This window comes from Lissotriton vulgaris, chromosome 7 (assembly GCF_964263255.1).
Source record: "Lissotriton vulgaris chromosome 7, aLisVul1.2, whole genome shotgun sequence".
In the NCBI taxonomy this organism is placed as follows: Eukaryota; Metazoa; Chordata; class Amphibia; order Caudata; family Salamandridae; genus Lissotriton; species Lissotriton vulgaris.
Window position 1 is genome coordinate 390,022,397 of NC_141695.1, and position 17,686 is coordinate 390,040,082.

At 44.8% G+C, this 17,686-nt stretch overlaps 1 protein-coding gene across 4 annotated transcripts in view; it reads right to left on the minus strand.

The window, feature by feature from the left end:
- The window catches only part of LOC147701719 (uncharacterized), a 190,670-nt gene that overhangs the window by 116,068 nt on the left and 56,916 nt on the right, over positions 1-17,686 (minus strand). Inside the window, exon 1 of one of the 4 annotated variants that reach the window (XM_086930352.1) lies at positions 12,100-12,137. The exons of 2 other annotated variants lie outside the window; for them this stretch is intronic. The gene's annotated coding sequence lies outside the window, so the exon portion shown is untranslated. Of the gene's footprint in view, positions 1-12,089; positions 12,138-17,686 lie in introns of those variants that run through there. One more of the 4 variants, XM_086930353.1, reaches the window with a different exon arrangement.

Here is a 17,686-nt window from a genome sequence, read left to right on the forward strand (position 1 = left end):
ACCACGGCAGCTAAGAGAGAACTGCTGCTGAGTGCTCACACCTTTGCTAACTTTGCATCATCATGATTCGTCCGGTGGGCCGCTGCAGCTAAGAGAGAGCTGCTGCCGCTGAGTGCCCGCACCCCTTGCCAACTTTGCATCATCGTAATCTGTCCTGTGGGTTGCCGCAGTTATGAGAGAGCTGCTGCTGCTGAGTGCCCGCACCTTTGCTAACTTTGCATCATCATGATTTGTCCTGTGGCCGCCACAGCTAAGAGAAAGCTGCTGCCGCTGAGTGCCCGCAGATTGGCCAACTTTGCATCATCGTGATTTTTCCTTGGCCCGCTGCAACTAAGAAAGAGCTGCTGCCACTGAGTGCCTGCACCTTTGCCAACTTTGCATCACCGTGAATCGTCCTGTGGGCCGCTGCAGCTAAGAGAGAGCTGATGCCGCTGTGAGCTCACCACGGAGCTGCACGACGAGAGACATCGCCACCACTAGCCCAGGCCGCCGCAGCCGCGTGCTGCTGCCGCAGAGAGCCCGCCTGTCCCAGAGTGCCCGAATCATTGTGAGTGCACGTTGCGGACAACTGCAGTCAAGAGTTGTGGTCACTGGGAGTTTGCCCATCACCGTCTCTGCTTCTTCGAGAAGCTGCATGCTGTGTTCCCATCCAACGGCAGGTATCTGGTGCGCAACGGGTCACGTAGACACAGGCCTTGAACTCAGTCAGTGCCACGTTCTGGTGAATACATTATTGCCTTTTTAAGTTCATACTGATTTACGTACATTGTGGCTTGTTAAAACTGTTTGGAGTCTTGTGTTAAACCTTAGATAAAGATACTATTTTTCTGTACCGTCTTGAGTTGTGTCCTTTTGTGGTGTAGTTACTGCCTTATTGTGCATGGTCATACATGCTTCATACACTGCATCTGAGATAAGCCGAACTGCTCGTTAACACAGGGTTGAGTAGGGGTTATCAAAGGGGGTCGTCCACTTGCCCTGATTAAGGAAGAAGGGTCCCTATTTGGACATTGGTGCCAGCCAATGCAAACTAGAGTACCCCATTTTTAACAAGCCTCTACGTGCAATTTTTGGGGAACAAATGAAGAACATTTGAGAGACCAATTAATGTTGGGATGTTGTTTAGAGAAGGTGAAAGAGTTACGTTGGCAAAAGGACAATTCCTCACTTGCTGAGGTGTGACTATGGCAAACACCTATGAAGACAGTTAAGCATGTGTTGAAGAGATAAAACAGGGTGGAGCAAATGGAAAAGAAAGTTCTGTACAACCTATCAGTCATTACAAAAAGCATGTTGATCAAGCAATTAGTCAGAATAGGAAGAAATATTTTGTGAAGGATGAAATACAAGTAAGGAAAAGTCAGGGATGAGGTTACAAGTGTGAAGAAATTGGTCAATTTGCGAATTAGAAAGACTGTGTGGGTAGGAAGGCTATTTGTAAAGTGTGTGGTAGAAAACGGCATGTAACCAAGTGTTGCAGAAGCTCCAACTTGAAGAAAATAATTGCTGGAAGTTGTGTATGATGAGGATGATTCTTCGGGTAAAGAGTTTGTTTTGCAGATGAAGGATGGAACAAATGATCCCATTGAGGTTGTGCAGGTTGATGATGTTGTGGTCTCTATGCTACTCGATTCTGGGGCAAAAATAAGTTTGATTCCCATGGACTTTTTCGATAAAGCCTTAGCTGACAGGGTCAAATTGTTCAAGCCTGACATTTATCCAAATGAATTTGGTGGTGAGCCCATCAAAATGTTGGGGTATTTCAATGGATCTATACAGTTCAAGGATAGGTCGGTAGCAGGCAAGATGTATGTTTCCATGAGGGGTGACTCCCTCATCAGTTGGTTTCACCAATATAATATAAGGGTTTATCTAGATCCCAGAAAAACTCAAGAGTTAGAATCAAGCAGGTGGAGGAGGTTGATGCTGTAAGTGGTGGTAGACCACACAAAGAACAAGAATTCCTTGAGGTTTCCAGGAAAAACTGGGGTGTTAAGACAGATTACATACACAAAATCAGGTTGAAGAAAGGGGTGACACCGGAAGTGAGCAAAGTGAGGGGTATACCATTGATGGTTAAGGATAACAGATGAAGGTTACATTATAAAAACTGGAAGAGAATGCCACAATTGAGGAGGTGGAGGCCACACAGTGGCTCGATCCGGTTGTCATACCGAGAAAAGCTAATAGTTATGCCCGCCTCTGTGTTAACTTTTAAGAGCTGAATAAGTGTGTAGTAGTTGACCACTATCCTTTACTGAATAGAAACTAAATGTGCCAATGTTAAAGGGAGCAAAATGTTTCTCGTCTGATAATTTAACCTCTGCTTGCTAAGAGGGGAGGTTACCCAAAGATTCGCAAGATTTGACAGAGCTTATCACGCCTTTTGGCACCTATAAATTTGTCTGCATGCCTTTTGGTTTGATTTTGCAATGGCGGTTTGCCAGAGAGTGTTGGAGCGTGTGCTAAAGGGGAACAGGGCATTAATATACATCAAGATGACATTCTGGTGTATGCAGTGACTGTGGAAGATCACAATGTACATGTGTGTGCGGTTCTTTGCAGGTTGAAAGAGTGGGGTTTGACTTTAAAGGCTAAGAGTTGTTTAAATTTAAATGAAATCAATTATCTTGCTCAGAAGATAACTTCAGAGGGTACTGAACTGAAGAAGGAGTTAGTGGACAAAGACATTTTATCGAGTCCGGTGTCTCAGGAAGCAGTGATCACATTTCTTGGGATGACCAAGTATTACAATAAATATGTTAACAATATTAATAAAAAGACTAAGAATATGAGGCTGTTGGTAAAAAAAAATGGTACCATGTTCAAATGGAATGAGGCGTGTGAATTGTAGTTTAAAGAAATGAAATAGAATCTTACGAAAGCTTTAGGTCTATAGAGTTTTTAGCCGGGTCAGGAAACTATTATAATGTCTGATGACAATGCAAAGGAGCTTGGTGCGATATTATTGCAGAAACATAATGGTGTGGAGAGGACAAAACTTTTACTTTCAAGAGGGCTGAAGAGTGCAGAGTTGAATTACTATGTTATTGAGAAGGAGGCTTTGGCGGTGTTCTGGGCTGTGCAGAAATTAAGAACTTTTATTTGGGGCAACAAGTTCATAATATCACAAGCCTGTTGTTATACAGTGTTGAATTCAAAATGATATGGGAGCTGACGATGAGGATTTTGAAGTGCGCGTGATCAGAGAGGGAATCATTAAGGAAGGAGTTGAGGAAGGATGATGTGATTGAGCAGATGTTGCATAGAATTAAGAACAACTGGAGTGGTCATGAGAAGGATCAGGATCTATAACAAGGATTTCTGAGGGTTAAATGTGAGTCGTCCATTCATGGTGAGGTACGTTTGAGAGAGATCAGATTAGTTCCTCCATCTTCTTTGAAGGAAGGATTAATCTTGTTTGCACATGAGAGTCATCCTGGGATTTCTAAGACCAATGAGAGACTCCTGGCCAGGGATGGACATCCAGGTCGAATGAAGTGAGAGAGAGTGTGTGCAGTGTGCCAGTGCTGACAAACCTGTTACATGCAGGGTTTAGCATACGTTATTGAGAGAAAGATCAAAGGAACCTTGGAAAGAGGTAGCCTTGGACATTTATGGCCCAATAGGACACTCCAGCATGAATAAATACATCATTGTTTTAATTGATATGTATTCAAGGAGGCCTTAGGTGGCGTTAATCAACTCAGTGGAAACAGGTGATGTGATGAGTTTTCTGGAACAGGTTTTTGAAAGAGAAGGGTTTCTCTCCTCTGTTTTAACTGATAATGGTGTTCAGCTGGTGTCACATGAGATGGAGACATTTCTCAGGGACATAGGTATTAAACACAAGAGGCCGGCCATTTATCATCCCAAAACAAATGGTATGGTGGAGAGACTGAACAGGATTTTAAATGAGACCATACAAAGGGCCGTGGCAAGAAATTGGTGCTGGAAGACAGAAGTTCTAGGTAAAATAAAAAATTGTAGGATGACGCAACACGCCACTACAGGAATCTAACCATTTGAATTGTTTAAGAGGAGGAAGGCAAATACGTTGATTTGCCCCTCTTGGGTAAATGACAAAGAGGGACCGGGAGTGAGTGTGGATTTTAATGTAGAGAAGAAAGAAACTATAGAAGTCAAGAAGGAATCTGAAATAAAAGCTTTGTATGACAGTCGGAAGGCGGTAAAGAAGTCGGCGATTTATGCTGGTGATGTGGTCAGGAATCTCCGGTTAGTGTTCTCAAAGTCTCAGTCAAGGCTATCTGTCCCACTCAAGGTCATTAAGGTGTTGGGAATGCTGTACGAACTGAAGATCATAAGAGGTGGAACCTGGGAAGAGTGGTGAAGATCAGGAGTGGGTTTGTAGTGTTTGAGGAAAACTGGGTTGGTGACAAGATGTGCATCGAGTTAAAAAAAGGAAGTGCAGTTGCTAGTGAAAATGTGAAGAAGAGTTCCAGGTCGCTAAAAAAACTGAATGAGTTTATTTAATTTTATTGTTTTCTTCATATTGTAAAGTTATTTTTTTGAAGATGATGTAATTCTTTATATGTTGTTTTAAGAATAGGGAGGTGTGTGGTAACCTCTCTATGTATAGTTTGGTCAGCATCCTACTTGCCTCTGAGATAGTATGAGTGTATAACATTTTGCCTGTGGGACATGGACTGATGCACTAGTTTCCATGGTGCTGGAATATTGTAATTTGAAATGAAGGAGGAGATAAGGCTGAAGTGTATTTCTGGAACCTAAAGAAAATGCTGTTGGATTTACATCTTCCGCATCCTGGACTTTATTTTAAGCTTCCTCTGCTGCTGCCCCAGATCCGGGAAGTTCACGTGAGGAAGAGGGAGGGGGATCATAGGTGCCTGGTTGGTTGGTGGAAGGTAATGCGTTTGTTGCTGTATACTGGTCCATCATTGTGCAGGGCTTTGCATGCATGGGTCAGCATCTTGAACTGGCATCTCTTCTGGATCTGGAGCCAATGTAGATTCTTGAGGTGGGCCTTTCTGGAGAATCAAGTATAAGTGTTGCCTCTGAGTTTTACATTGTCTGTAATCTCTTCGGGAGGCATGCAGTGACTCCTGCGTGGAGTGTGTTCCCGTAGTCCAGCCTGCTGATGACGAGGGCCTGAGTGACAGTCCTTATTGTGTTGAGGGGAAGCCACCATAACGTCTTCTGAAGCATGCGTAGGATGTGGAAGTAGGCGAATGAGACTGTGTTTACCAGTTTCTTCATAGACAGCTTACGGTCCATGATGATGCAGAGGTTGCGGGCATGATCGGTCAGGGTGGGGGATGGGCCGAGTTCAGCAGGCCACAATGTGTCGTTCCATAGTGAGGTGTTGTTATCAAAGATGAGACTTCTGTCTTGTCCGTGTTGAGCTTGAAACAGCTGTCCTTCATCCAGTCAGCGACGTTCATCATACATCGGTGGAAGTTGGCTCTGGTGGTGGAGTGTTTTTCTGACAGCGAGATGATGAGCTAGGTGTCATTGGCGTGCTGAGTCTGTATGATCTGACAGTGTTGGGCAGGTGGGTCTGCATGTGTTGAAGACGATGGGGTTGAGTGATGATCACTGGGTGACGCTGCAGATGATCTTCTTTGTTTCCGAGGTAAACGGTGGGAGACGGATTTATTGGGTTCTTCCAGTGAGTTATGAGTTGATCTATTTGAGGGCGTCTCCTTGGAATCCGATGTGGTGGAGTCTATAGATCAAGATATGATGGGAGATGGTGGCAGCTGACAGGTCCAGGAGGATGAGGGCTGCAGTTTCACCGTGTTCCAGGATGGCGCTGATGTTGGTGGCTGCGATTGGCTCGGAATCCGGGTTGAGAGGGGTCCAGGATGTTGCTTTGCTCCAGGTGTTCTCAAGGACCTTCGTTGGAAAGGGGAGCAGGGAGATGGGACAGTAGTTCTTCAGTTCTGCTTGCTTGGCAGGTGGTTTCTTCAGAAGGGACCTCACTTCAGCATGTTTCAGTCTTCAGGGAAGGAGTCAGATGTGATGTAGGTGTTCAGGACTTTCTTGAGCTTGTCGCCAATCACCTTGCTCTCGAGGTTGAAGATTTGGAGGGGACATGGGTCTGTGGGTGCTCAGCGTTCATGATCGAGGTTATGGCTAGCGTTGTGAGACGTCCCAATGAGTTAGCAGGTGTTAGGGATTTGTGTTCGTGGATGTGAGCAGGTTGATGCTGTCGGTGGTGGAGGGTTTGGCTTGAGGTTTTTGTAGATGACTGAGATCTTGTCATGGAAGAAGTCCGCCAGGGTGTCACACAGTACTTGGGGAGGAGTTGATGTCATTCTTAGTGGCTACTGGGTTGCAAAACTCCTTCATGATGGCAAAGAGCTCCTTGCTGCAGTTTGTACTGGCATCTATGCAGTCTGCTAGGGCATTGTTCTTTGTTTGAGTGCTGTCTTGAAGGTGGTACTACACATACCTTGATTCAAGGTGCCGCCAGTGTCTTTTGCAGTAGAGAGTCGCATATTGTTGCTACTCTCTCTTCACGTTTAGGCAGTACAGACAGAGTCTGTCTACTGCTCTATCACCCAATTTATTTGTTGCAATTCGACCTGGATACTTCGGTATCGGTTACGGTTTCGGTTACGTCCAGATTCTGCAGCTCCACAATTATTCATGTGGTTCTCCCTATACAATGGAACCTGTATCCTTACAGTTTGCTCCACCAGCAACCATACCGTTAACTGACCTGACCACCAATTGTCATTTCTGCATTGAGGGCTCTCCTTCACAGGCATTTCTTGTGTCAATCATACATATTTTAGTCCTGATGATAATCCCCATATTTTAATAGGGATCATAACGTCGTCATGTAGTACCATGACTATTGCAAATTTCTTTTCATTGTAGTAATTGGTACCTTCCAATAGACATGACATTAATTGTTTATTACTTATGCAGTCACTTTGCAAATGTCTCAGTTGTGTTAACCGAACAGCTTGTTGTCCCGTATGTTTCCTACCATATTTTGTTTAGTTTTTTTCAACATTTATTACATTCTTTTATTACTTAATTTTCATTGTCATAGAAACTATTTGACTTCTATGTACATTTTTGTATAGTATTCTGTTGGAAAGGACCGCATGTTCCTCTACAAATAACTGGACCGTGCACTTGCCATTCCCCCCACCCTACAGGTACCTCTCTCATCATCTTCCTAGTGCAGAGAGGACTGGAGGTGATTTAGTGGTTCTTCACAAGCACTCATTAGCCGTATCCACAGCTTTTGTTGATCCTTTCCCACTTGCTGAGCTGCTGTCCTTCCTGTTCTCTTCAGTTTATTAGTCTATCGCCTGCTGGGTCCAACATCCTATTTTATTTCCAATTTAATTCTTGGGCACTGTGTCCAATTATAGTTGGGCATTTGAAGCTTATGGATAGAAACGGGTGCTGCTCCATACACACTTAGTTTTGTTGATTCTTACACTGCTCTGTGTCTCTTTCAATTCATTACTGGTTCCACTCAGAGTAGGTAACACACTTAGTCCCTCTTAACAAGAAAACCTTGCTCTATTCCACTCCGCAGCCCTCATCAGGTCATTCTTCTATATTTTTTTAATTGACTTCTTCCCTCTTCCCACCACCCTGCCCCAACCCCCTTGTGCGGCCTATTTAAGAACCCCTGGCCCGAACAGATCAATTCTCATATTGAAACTGCACTGCACAACTCTCGTCCTTATAATGACTCTTCTATTAAAGTGGTAGTTGATGCAGTTCAACTCATGGTTCACTATTGCCTTTGCGTCTTTCATTCCCCTAAGTAGTCTATGCACACTGCTGACCTGCATGAGCTCCATGGTACACGCAAGAACTTTAAAGGGCAGAAAGAATGTGCCACAAAAACTACTCTCCCACTAGCCATGATGCTTATCATGTCATTCTAAGGTCTGATCATAAAGCAATTATATTGGCCCGCTCTATTTACTATATCAACCATATCACTTCTACTTGCAAAAGTTCAGTAACCCTCTGTCAGTCTCTTTGTGATGCGCTTTCTCAGTTGTTCCATGATAAAGCTGGTAATATTTGTTGAGATCTTTCCTCTTTTTTATTATTCTATTCTACAGTCTTGTTCTTTCAAACACATTACTTCAAAAGGCTCAGTAGTCTTTGTCTTCATGTCTTTATCTCAACTCCACTGCACAACTTCTCCCTAGGATCAAAGTTGTCTTGTGCTGCTGGAGTTATGTAATCCAGCTTTTCAGCGCACCTACAACCTTGAGACATTTGCTATACCTTTACTTTAAGAATCCAGAGTGGATCCTAGTATTCTTAGCAACTTTCATCCCATTTCACTCCTGCATTTACCAATTACAGTTCTTGATAAATAAATTATTTGCAGGTTCTCCTTTTTCTGGAAAATATTCTTATACTTGACTCATGAGTCTGATTTTCATACTTTCTACAGTACTGAATATGCGTGTTCTGATTTAGAATAACTCCATTTGATTGTGGACTAGGGTGGCACTGCCACTCTGATGGGTTTGGATCTGCGGGTGCATTTGGATATGCCGGTGCATTTGATACTGTTTCTAATCAGATTTTACTCTCCTGTACCCTCCTATAGATGTTACTGATAAGGCAATATCATGGATCAGTTCTCATTTGCACAATCACTCTCAATCTATCCTATTACCCACCCAAATGGCTATAGATTTAAGACCTACACCATTTGACTCTACAGAGCCATAACCCCACCTCAAACTAGTTACTTGTCTCTAGGAGCATTTAGTTTAGATGAGCATGAATTCGCAAATAATCACAGATAACACTACATTTATTTTACCATCTCCAAAGACCCTTCAATCTGATCTTCCTATTGGTGGCTTTCTGAACTTGCCTCCTCTCCAACTCCTGTATCCCCAGTCAGAAATCAATGGTTTTATTTGTGACAAGCCTCTCTTCCTTGTCGCTCAGATTGCTACGGTCTACCTTCTGTTCTTGTTTTCATCAATTATGCCTGTTTTTCAAAATCATACCTTCTCTCCCAATTTCAGCTTATCAAATAGTGGTTCAAGAAGTCATTGTTTTACAATTCCCTTATTGTATCGTGGTCTTTCAGTATCCACTCATTCTGTGCTGCCCAGAATGCTGCTGTTCCTACTTTCACATAGTCTGTCGTTTTCATCTCTCACACTATTCAGCTTCTTTGCATTCGCTCCCCATTTCCTAGGAGCACCCCAATCAAAGCTCTGTGCCTGATTTACAAGGCTTTTCATCATACTGATACAAGAGTTTTACAAACTTGGTTTGTTCACTTTAAAAATGTTCAATCCCTTATATCATCGTATCAAACTCTGCTCACAATTTCCAAAATGTGCTGCATTTGTTCAGGAGGTCGTTCCTACTCCTACATGATGCCTAGAGCATTGAATATGGAATACTCTTCTGCTACCTCTGTGCCAGGCAGATTGGCAACTATCCTTTCATAAAACTTTATGATCTACCTTTTTATACCTTCATGTCATAGTTTCAGATACTCAGTTCTACTGCCTACTAGTACCAGGATGCCCATATTGAGTGCACTTTACAAGCAGATAACATTCTAATTCCAAGCAATGGCCATGGATAAATGCACCTTGCAGACAACAGCCTTATTACCCTTTCTAGAAACAGAATGCCTTTTTCAGCAAAGCAAAGTTTATCTGAAAAGTTCCATTCATAGCAACATAATGAAGAATTTTCCAGCCAGTGTTTTCACTTTTTCACTTCTTTCACCTAACCTGTGCCTCATGGGAACAGTCCAGTCCGAACCGCCAGAAACAGGTCCTAGGATGCTTGGTTCCGGTCCTTGGAAGACATGGCTTGGCAGTTCGGGCTGGCCTGTTCCCATGAGGCACAGGGTCAAGACTGATTTGCATATGGCAATGTCTGAACTGGGGTGGCTTGGTGAGCAAAATAACGATGGATTAAACCCAGATCTGTGACTGGGGGTGAATGTTTTGCCATTGTGCAACATTCCGTCCATCATCTTGTGTGTTTTGTTGTTCACCCTATGTGGGAAGGGTATGCCCAGATGTGGGTCCTGTGCTCACTAAGCCACTGGAGTCAAGCTATCATGGTTGAAGACGGCTGATATCTTGTGTGTTTTGCTGTTCACCCTATGTGGGAAGGGTATGCCCAGACGTGGGTCCCGTGCTCACTAAGCCACTGGAGTCAAGCTATCCTGGCTGAAGACGGCCGATAGCCAGAAACCGGTCCTAGGATGCTAGATTCCGGTCCAGGGAAGACATGGCTTGGCAGTTCAGGCTGGACTATTCCCATGAGGCACAGGGTCAAGACTGATTTGCATATGGCCATGTCTGTACTGGGGTGGCTTGGTGAGCAAAATAACGATGGATTAAACCCAGATCTGTGACTGGGGGTGAATGTTTTGCCATTGTGCAACATTCCGTCCATCATCTTGTGTGTTTTGCTGTTCACCCTATGTGGGAAGGGTATGCCCAGATGTGGGTCCCGTGCTCACTAAGCCACTGGAGTCAAGCTACCTTGGCTGAAGACGGCTGATAGCCAGAAACCGGTCCTAAGATGCTTGATTCCGGTCCAGGGAAGACATGGCTTGGCAGTTCGGGCTGGACTGTTCCCATGAGGCACAGGGTCAAGGCTGATTTGCATATGGCCATGTCTGAACTGTTGTGGCTTGGTGAGCAAAATAACGATGGATTAAACCCAGATCTGTGACTGGGGGTGAATGTTTTGCCATTGTGCAACATTCCGTCCATCATCTTGTGTGTTTTGTTGTATATAAATAAGTATACATAAGAGTCAGTGATTGTATGAGTGACTGTATGGATAACTGTATAGTAGTGATTTTATAACACACTAAGTATGAGTTACTACCTATATGAATAAATGAAGTGGTGTTTGTATAAGTGTGTAGCTGAGTAAATGTAAGTATGATCCATTGTTTGCATACGTGAGTAGGATGACTGCATAAGTGAATAGGATGTGTGCTGGTGTGTAATGTCGATATAGGTGTATAAGTATATTTGATAGTGTTCTATTGATCATTGACAGCATGTATGAGTGAATCTATAGGTAAGTGATTAGATGTGTGTGTATATCTAGGAATCACTGAGTGGGTATTTAGAAACTTGGTCTGGTGTGTCAATGGATTCAAATATGGTACTCTGTATTTTACACTGGGTGATGAAAGGTTATACTAGTGTATGATGAGGTGTATCTGATGTCAAGTGGATGATGTCATCAGTGATGTAATTTGAGATGTCGTCAGTGATGTCACTGACCATGTCATGAATGATGTAATATGTGACATCATCAGCAGTGGATAACGGGCGCTCGAGTTATAGTTAGCAGAACTAACTATAACGGAGGAATTTCGATGGTTTTGTACGAGTGAATTGTCCAGCTAACTATAACACAGCTAAATCCTATGGTTTTTTCGTGAATTTCTAAGGTTTTTTAAATGCTAATTCCTAACTATAACATGTCTAAAACGTATGTTTTTTTCTGTGAATTTCAAAGGTTTTTTAAATGCTAATTCCTAACTATAACATGTTTGAAACATATGTTTTTTTCAGTGAATTTCAAAGGTTTAGTAAATGACAATTTTTAAATGTATTAATTGTTATACTTATTTTTTTGATACTGATTTACTACATTTTTTTAAACTATTATTTTTAGATATTTTATTTTTTAAATTGCATTATAATTACATTATACATTACATTACAAAAGAATTTCTCAGAATGAATTACTTTAGTTTAAATAGTGTGCAAATAAGCAATAGACTTTTAAGTACAGTAGTTACAGTTGTTGCAATGGGCAACACAATTTCAAACACAATGCAACATTGAGCTCAATGGGGATTTCTAGTTAAATGCAATTCGTTACTTTATGGATTACTTTTCTAACCACAGGACTGGATCCTAGATTCAGTCCCGTGACATCTCCTGTAAACAGTTGAGTGAAAGCGTTTTGGTTACAGTAGTGATTTTCTAAGGAATATTATTGTATTTGTAAAATTTGACACAAAAATGTTTTCACATAGAATCACCAATGTTATCCTATGGGAGGAAATTCACTTAGCAGGTAAGTAGTGTTATTGCTACTTTTTCTTACTCAGTGGTGGATCCTGGATACAGCACTGGTGCATCTCCGGTAAACAGTTAAAAGAATGTGTTTAAGTCATACAGGCGATTTTTAAGGAATATTTGTAGTTTGTGAAAATCAACACTTAAAAACTTTTGTAGTGGAAACCACACAATGGATTTCTATGGAAGGAAATACAAGTTACTGGCAAGTACTGTTAGAATTAATTTTCAGGGTCAGTGCTGGGCTAAAAGATAACGGGAAGACATGGCTTGGCAGTTCGGGCTGGACTGTTCCCATGAGGCACAGGGTCAGACTGATTTGCATATGTCCATGTCTGAACTGGGGTGGCTGAGTGAGCTAAAGAATGGTGATGGATTAAACCAAGATCAGTTGACTGGGGGTGAGTGTTTGATTTGCTCAAACGCTCCGTCCATCATCCCCTTTTGTATCGCTTTATTCGCCCTAAGTTGGCAGGGTATGTTCAGACGTGAGTCCCTTGCTCACTTGGCCACTGGATTCAAGATAGCCTGGCTGATGAGGATTATGAATCCGAAACCGGTCCCAGGATGCTTGTTTCCGGTCCAGGGAAGACATGGCTTGGCAGTTCGGGCTGGACTGTTCCCATGAGGCACAGAGTCAGACTGATTTGCATATGGCCATGTCTGAACTGGGGTGGCTGTGTGAGCTAAAGAATGGTGATGGATTAAACCCACATCAGTTGACTGGGGTGAGTGTTTGATTTGCTCAAACGCTCCGTCCATCATCCCCTTTTGTATTGCTTTAGGCTAAAAGATGCAGCACTAGCTTTTCTCCTGTTAACAGGTCAGTAAATCGGAATTCGTTGTTCGGATGATTTTTGGTGAATTTTTTAAAGTACCAAAACTCCACACTTCCAAGTGAAACCAGTCAATGTTAGCCTATGAAAGTAAATTCAAGTTACTGGTAAGTACGGTTAGAATTACTTTTCAAGATCAGTACTGGGCTCAAAGATGCAGCACTGAGGTCTCTCCTGATAACAGGTGAGGAAATCGGAATTCATAGTTCGGCTGATTTTAGAGGAATATTTGTAAGTTCCAAAATTCCACACTTAGAAGAATTTCCAAGTGAAACTAGTCAATGTTAGCCTATGGAAGGAAATTCAAGTTACTGGTAAGTACAGTTAGAATTACTTTTCAGGATCAGTACTATGCTCAAAGATACAGCACTGAGGTCTCTCCTGATAACAGGTGAGTAAATCGGAATTCGTAGTTTGGCTGATTTTACTTTGGTCCACAATATATAGAGCCACTTTCCTACACCATCCCATCCCTTTACAACTGTCTAAACGTGCCCTGTGTCTGTTTAATTTGGGAGATTAAGTCCCCTTGAATCCTGAGGGTCCCTGGGGTCCAAGTAGCCCACTAAGTACCTCCAGAAAGCACCACAGAGCTGCGTTGCAGAGAGGTGTAAAAAGGGGCACGGCCTGGGCCATCTGTCTGCAACTCAGCGCAGTGGCGCTTACTGGAAGCACCAGGGGCCCTCAGGATTGAAGGGGAAATATTTTTCCCCAACTTTCACATGTCACCTCAGGCCCCGTCCCTCCCTTCGCAACTGTGTAAACAGGCCATGTGTCCATTTTAAGTTGGGAGATTAAGTCCCCTTGAATCCTGAGGTCCCCTGGGGGCCAACTAGCCCACTAGGTACCTCCAGTAAGCGCCACAAACTGCATTGCAGAGATGTGTAAAAAGGGGCGTGGCCTCTGAAAACCTCTCTGCAACGCAGCTCCCTGGCACATACTGGAGGTACCTGGTGGCTAGTTGTCCCCCAGGGACCCTCAAGATTGAAGAGGAATTAATTCCTCAACTTAAAACGCACCACAGGGCACGTTTGCACAATGGTGAAGGAAGGGGGGGGGGGGGTGCCTGATGTGACATGTGTGCAAAGTTGGGGAATTAATTCCTCTTCAATCCTGAGGACCCCTGGGGGCCAATTGGCCCCCCAGGTACCTCCAGTAATCGCCACAGAGCTGCATTGCAGGGAAGTGTAAAAAGGGGCATGGACTCTGAACACCTCTCTGCAACGCAGGCCACTGGAGGTTCCTGGTGGGCTAGTCGGCCCCCAGGGAACCCCAGTATTCAAGGGGAATTTGTTCCCCATCTGCAAACGTGCCAGGAGGTGCGTTTGCAGAGTGGTGCAAGGAGGGGGCGTGGCATCTGGTGCGATCCCGTTTCCAAAAAAAAATAAGAAGGGGGGCTGTGAAGCCCCCCTTCTTTTTCTAATTTATTGGCTCTGGGGACCCCATCCCCCAGGGCCTGCCCCCAATTTCTTTTTTTTAAATGTAGAAATCCTGAAGGGGGCCATAATTTGCCCCGGGGACCCCATCCCCCGGGGATTGGCCTTTTTTAAATTATTATTATTTAGGAGAGGGGCTGCCTTGCCCCCCTCCTGTGTCCACTCATGGCCCCGGGGCCGGCTTTTTTTATTATTATTATTTATTTTTTGAGGAAGGGGCCGCATGGCCCCCTCCTGGGCCACTAATACCCCTGGGGACCCCATCCCCTGGGGCTAGCACTCTCTGTTGGGGGCCATGGGGTCCCCAATCCCCCCACGGCCCCAGCCGGCTCCCTGCGTCCTGCGGGAACCGGCATTGCTTTTCCACATGGGGAGAAGCTAACATTCTGCTCCCCGTGTGGAAAAGCAATCGGCTTTGGTTTTTGGAAGAGAGAGCAGGTTTCCTGCTCTCTCTTCCAAATAGCAAAGCAATTTGAAATGACAGGGAGGGAGCAGCGAGACTCCCGCCCTGTCATTGCAAATGGCAGTGTCCCGGGGGTGGGCACCCCGGGACACTGCAGGAGCCGGCCCTGGGGGGTGGCAGTCCCCAGGGCCTCGACAAGGTTCCAGGAGGGAGGTCACGTGGCCCCGTTCCCATATTTTCCAAAGCCCCGGGGGTGGTGGTCCCCTGGGGCTGGGGGTCCGTCACAGACCCCCCGATTTGAATATTTAGAGCCCCGGGGAGGTGGCGGTCCCCGGGGCGTGTGGTGGGGTTGGAGCCCCCCACACAGGGTATTTTTTTTAAAATAAGGCCCCAGGGGGTGGCGGTCCCCAGGGTTGGAGGGGCCTGAGAGTCCCCCACCCAATTTAAAGAAGCCCAGAGGGGGTGGCGGTCCCAGGGGCTGCAGGGGGCCGTGAGCCCCCCGCCATTCATTTTTTAAGGCTGGGGCCTAAGAGCGCCTCCCAACACATTACCAGAAGCCCCGGGGGTGGCAGTCCCTGGGGCTGGGGAGGCCTGAGAGCCAACCCACACCAAATGTTAAGAAGCCCGGGGGTGGCGGTCCCCGGGGCTGGGTGGGGCGTGAGCCCCCCTCCTATATTATGTTAAAGCCCTGGGGGTGGCGATCCCCGGGGCAGTGTGGGGGAGATTGGGCCCCCCCACGCTTTTTTCATCATGCCCCGGGGATTTGGCCCCTCCGTAAGCTAATTAGCATTGACGTTTTTTTTGATTGGTAGGATTCGCGCATCCTGCGTGGATTTTGCCGATTTTTCTTTTTTTTAATGCTTTTTTTGGCCTGGGGGTCCTTGTGGGACCCCCTGACCAGGCCTAGAGGGTCAGGGTGTTTCTACCCTGCCCCCTTTTCGCGTTTTCACAGTTTCTTTATAGGTTTCTTGTGCCTCGGCAGGGGGAAAACACATTTTGGGACCCCCCTTTTTTCTCTGCCCCCGCTTCACGAATCACCCCAAGACTTTCAGGATGGGAGCGGACCGGGACTGGCCATTAGTTTTGAAAATTTCGCAAAGATTCGTCAACCGACGCCAAAGTTATGGAAAATAGGTCCTAACTATAACTACCTACTGACGACCGCCAGTAGGTAGGTAAAGATATATATATTAGCAGCCCGCCCCGACCTTGTCCGGGTGCTTTTAGGCTTCCCCCTAACCCCGCCTGTCCCGACATTGCCCAGCAGCCTGTGAACCGGCCCGCCCCGTCCCCCGCCTGCCGCCTGGCCTGACCCTCGCCTGGAGGTATTAGTCCCCGTCCCCCTCCTACCCAGACCCCCGCCTGCCCCGACATTGCCTTTAGTAACTCCCCGTCCCCCGCCTGGGCCGACACCCGCCTGCTTACCTCATTCTCCGCTCCTGTTTGCAGGTCCTCGCCGCTCTGCTCCTCACCGCCTGTCTGCCACCCCTCCTCTCCCGCGCCATGTCCGCCTCTCAGCTGGTCTCTCACCGCCGCTGGCCTGTCCACTGCAGCTCACGTGACCGCTCCTCCCCGCGCAATGTCGGCCGGTCCTCTGACACCGCTCCTCGACGTGAGCACACACGTCGCGGCCGGCGCTACTTTGGGGGGACTACTTTATTTTAAAATTAATTTTTTTAAATAAGGTGTTTTTTTAAAGTTTATATAGCCTATAACCATCTACACACCCTGCCGATTTCTACGGTGCATCGGGTGTGTAGATTGGCGCAGTGGTTCCCGCGTTTACTTGCCTCAAAGCCTGCAAGTTTCTCCTTTATTATAGTAGTATATATATATATATATATATATATATTCCTGTGCGTTGCTCCTTTTTCCTCAGGAGCATAAAGTGAGGCGCACACAAGGAGGTGGGTTCAAATATTTATTTCGCAACACAAATGGCCTGACAAAAAAATAATAATAATAATAATAATGAAAAAAAATATATATATGTATATATATATATATATATATATATATATATATATATATATATATATATATATATATATATATATATATATATATATATATATATATATATATATATATATATATATTTCTAGAATTGTGGTTTGTCTTTCAATGTGCCATGAAACTGTGAACCTCTCGTGATGGCTCATTGAGGAACCATAATGAACATCACGATTTAAAGGCACTACTAACATAGGCGCCACAAAATGTAAATATGCAGCATAAGGTGCCGCAAACTGTTAAAAATTTAATTTTTAGACATAATTATGTTGTGATACACACTCAATTCATATTTTGACAAACATGATGGTATCTAATGTATTGCGAATGACGAATTGTTATCACTGTATTAGTCGTTCCAAGATGGCCGCCGCAAAAGTAATGATGGAATTACAAGTTACGTGCCTTCTTTTATGTTTATGTTTATTTTGTTGGAAACACGTGACATATGGTCACCATGGTTTTATTCAAATAATGGTAGAAACAAACGTCAGTTTACACTGATGAAGGCGGCAACGCCAAAACGCGTTTGTAAACTGATCTATCTGCAGAAAGGTTCTGTGAATAAAATACCTGGCGAACCTACGCTACACTGGCTTTGAGTGCTCTTATTTGAAAAATCCCGAGGATTGGGGGATTTCTGCGTTGTTCAATACATCACGCATACCACCGTGCGGCAAGAGGCACCCGTGGACGAGTGGAGCGGCGGTTGGTGGAACCTGTGTGCCATAAAATTGGAATACCGACTGACCCCGCCGGAAAGGCGTGCAAGAAGCACAACTTCGAAAACCGAGCGATATATCTTGACGCAAACCGGGGAAGGACGACCGATCGCGAGGGAACTCGGCGATTGGAAAAATCCGGAACGGGTGAGTGGACGACGCTGGTATTTCTTCTTCTTTACAACCCGGCAGACCACGTACAGCC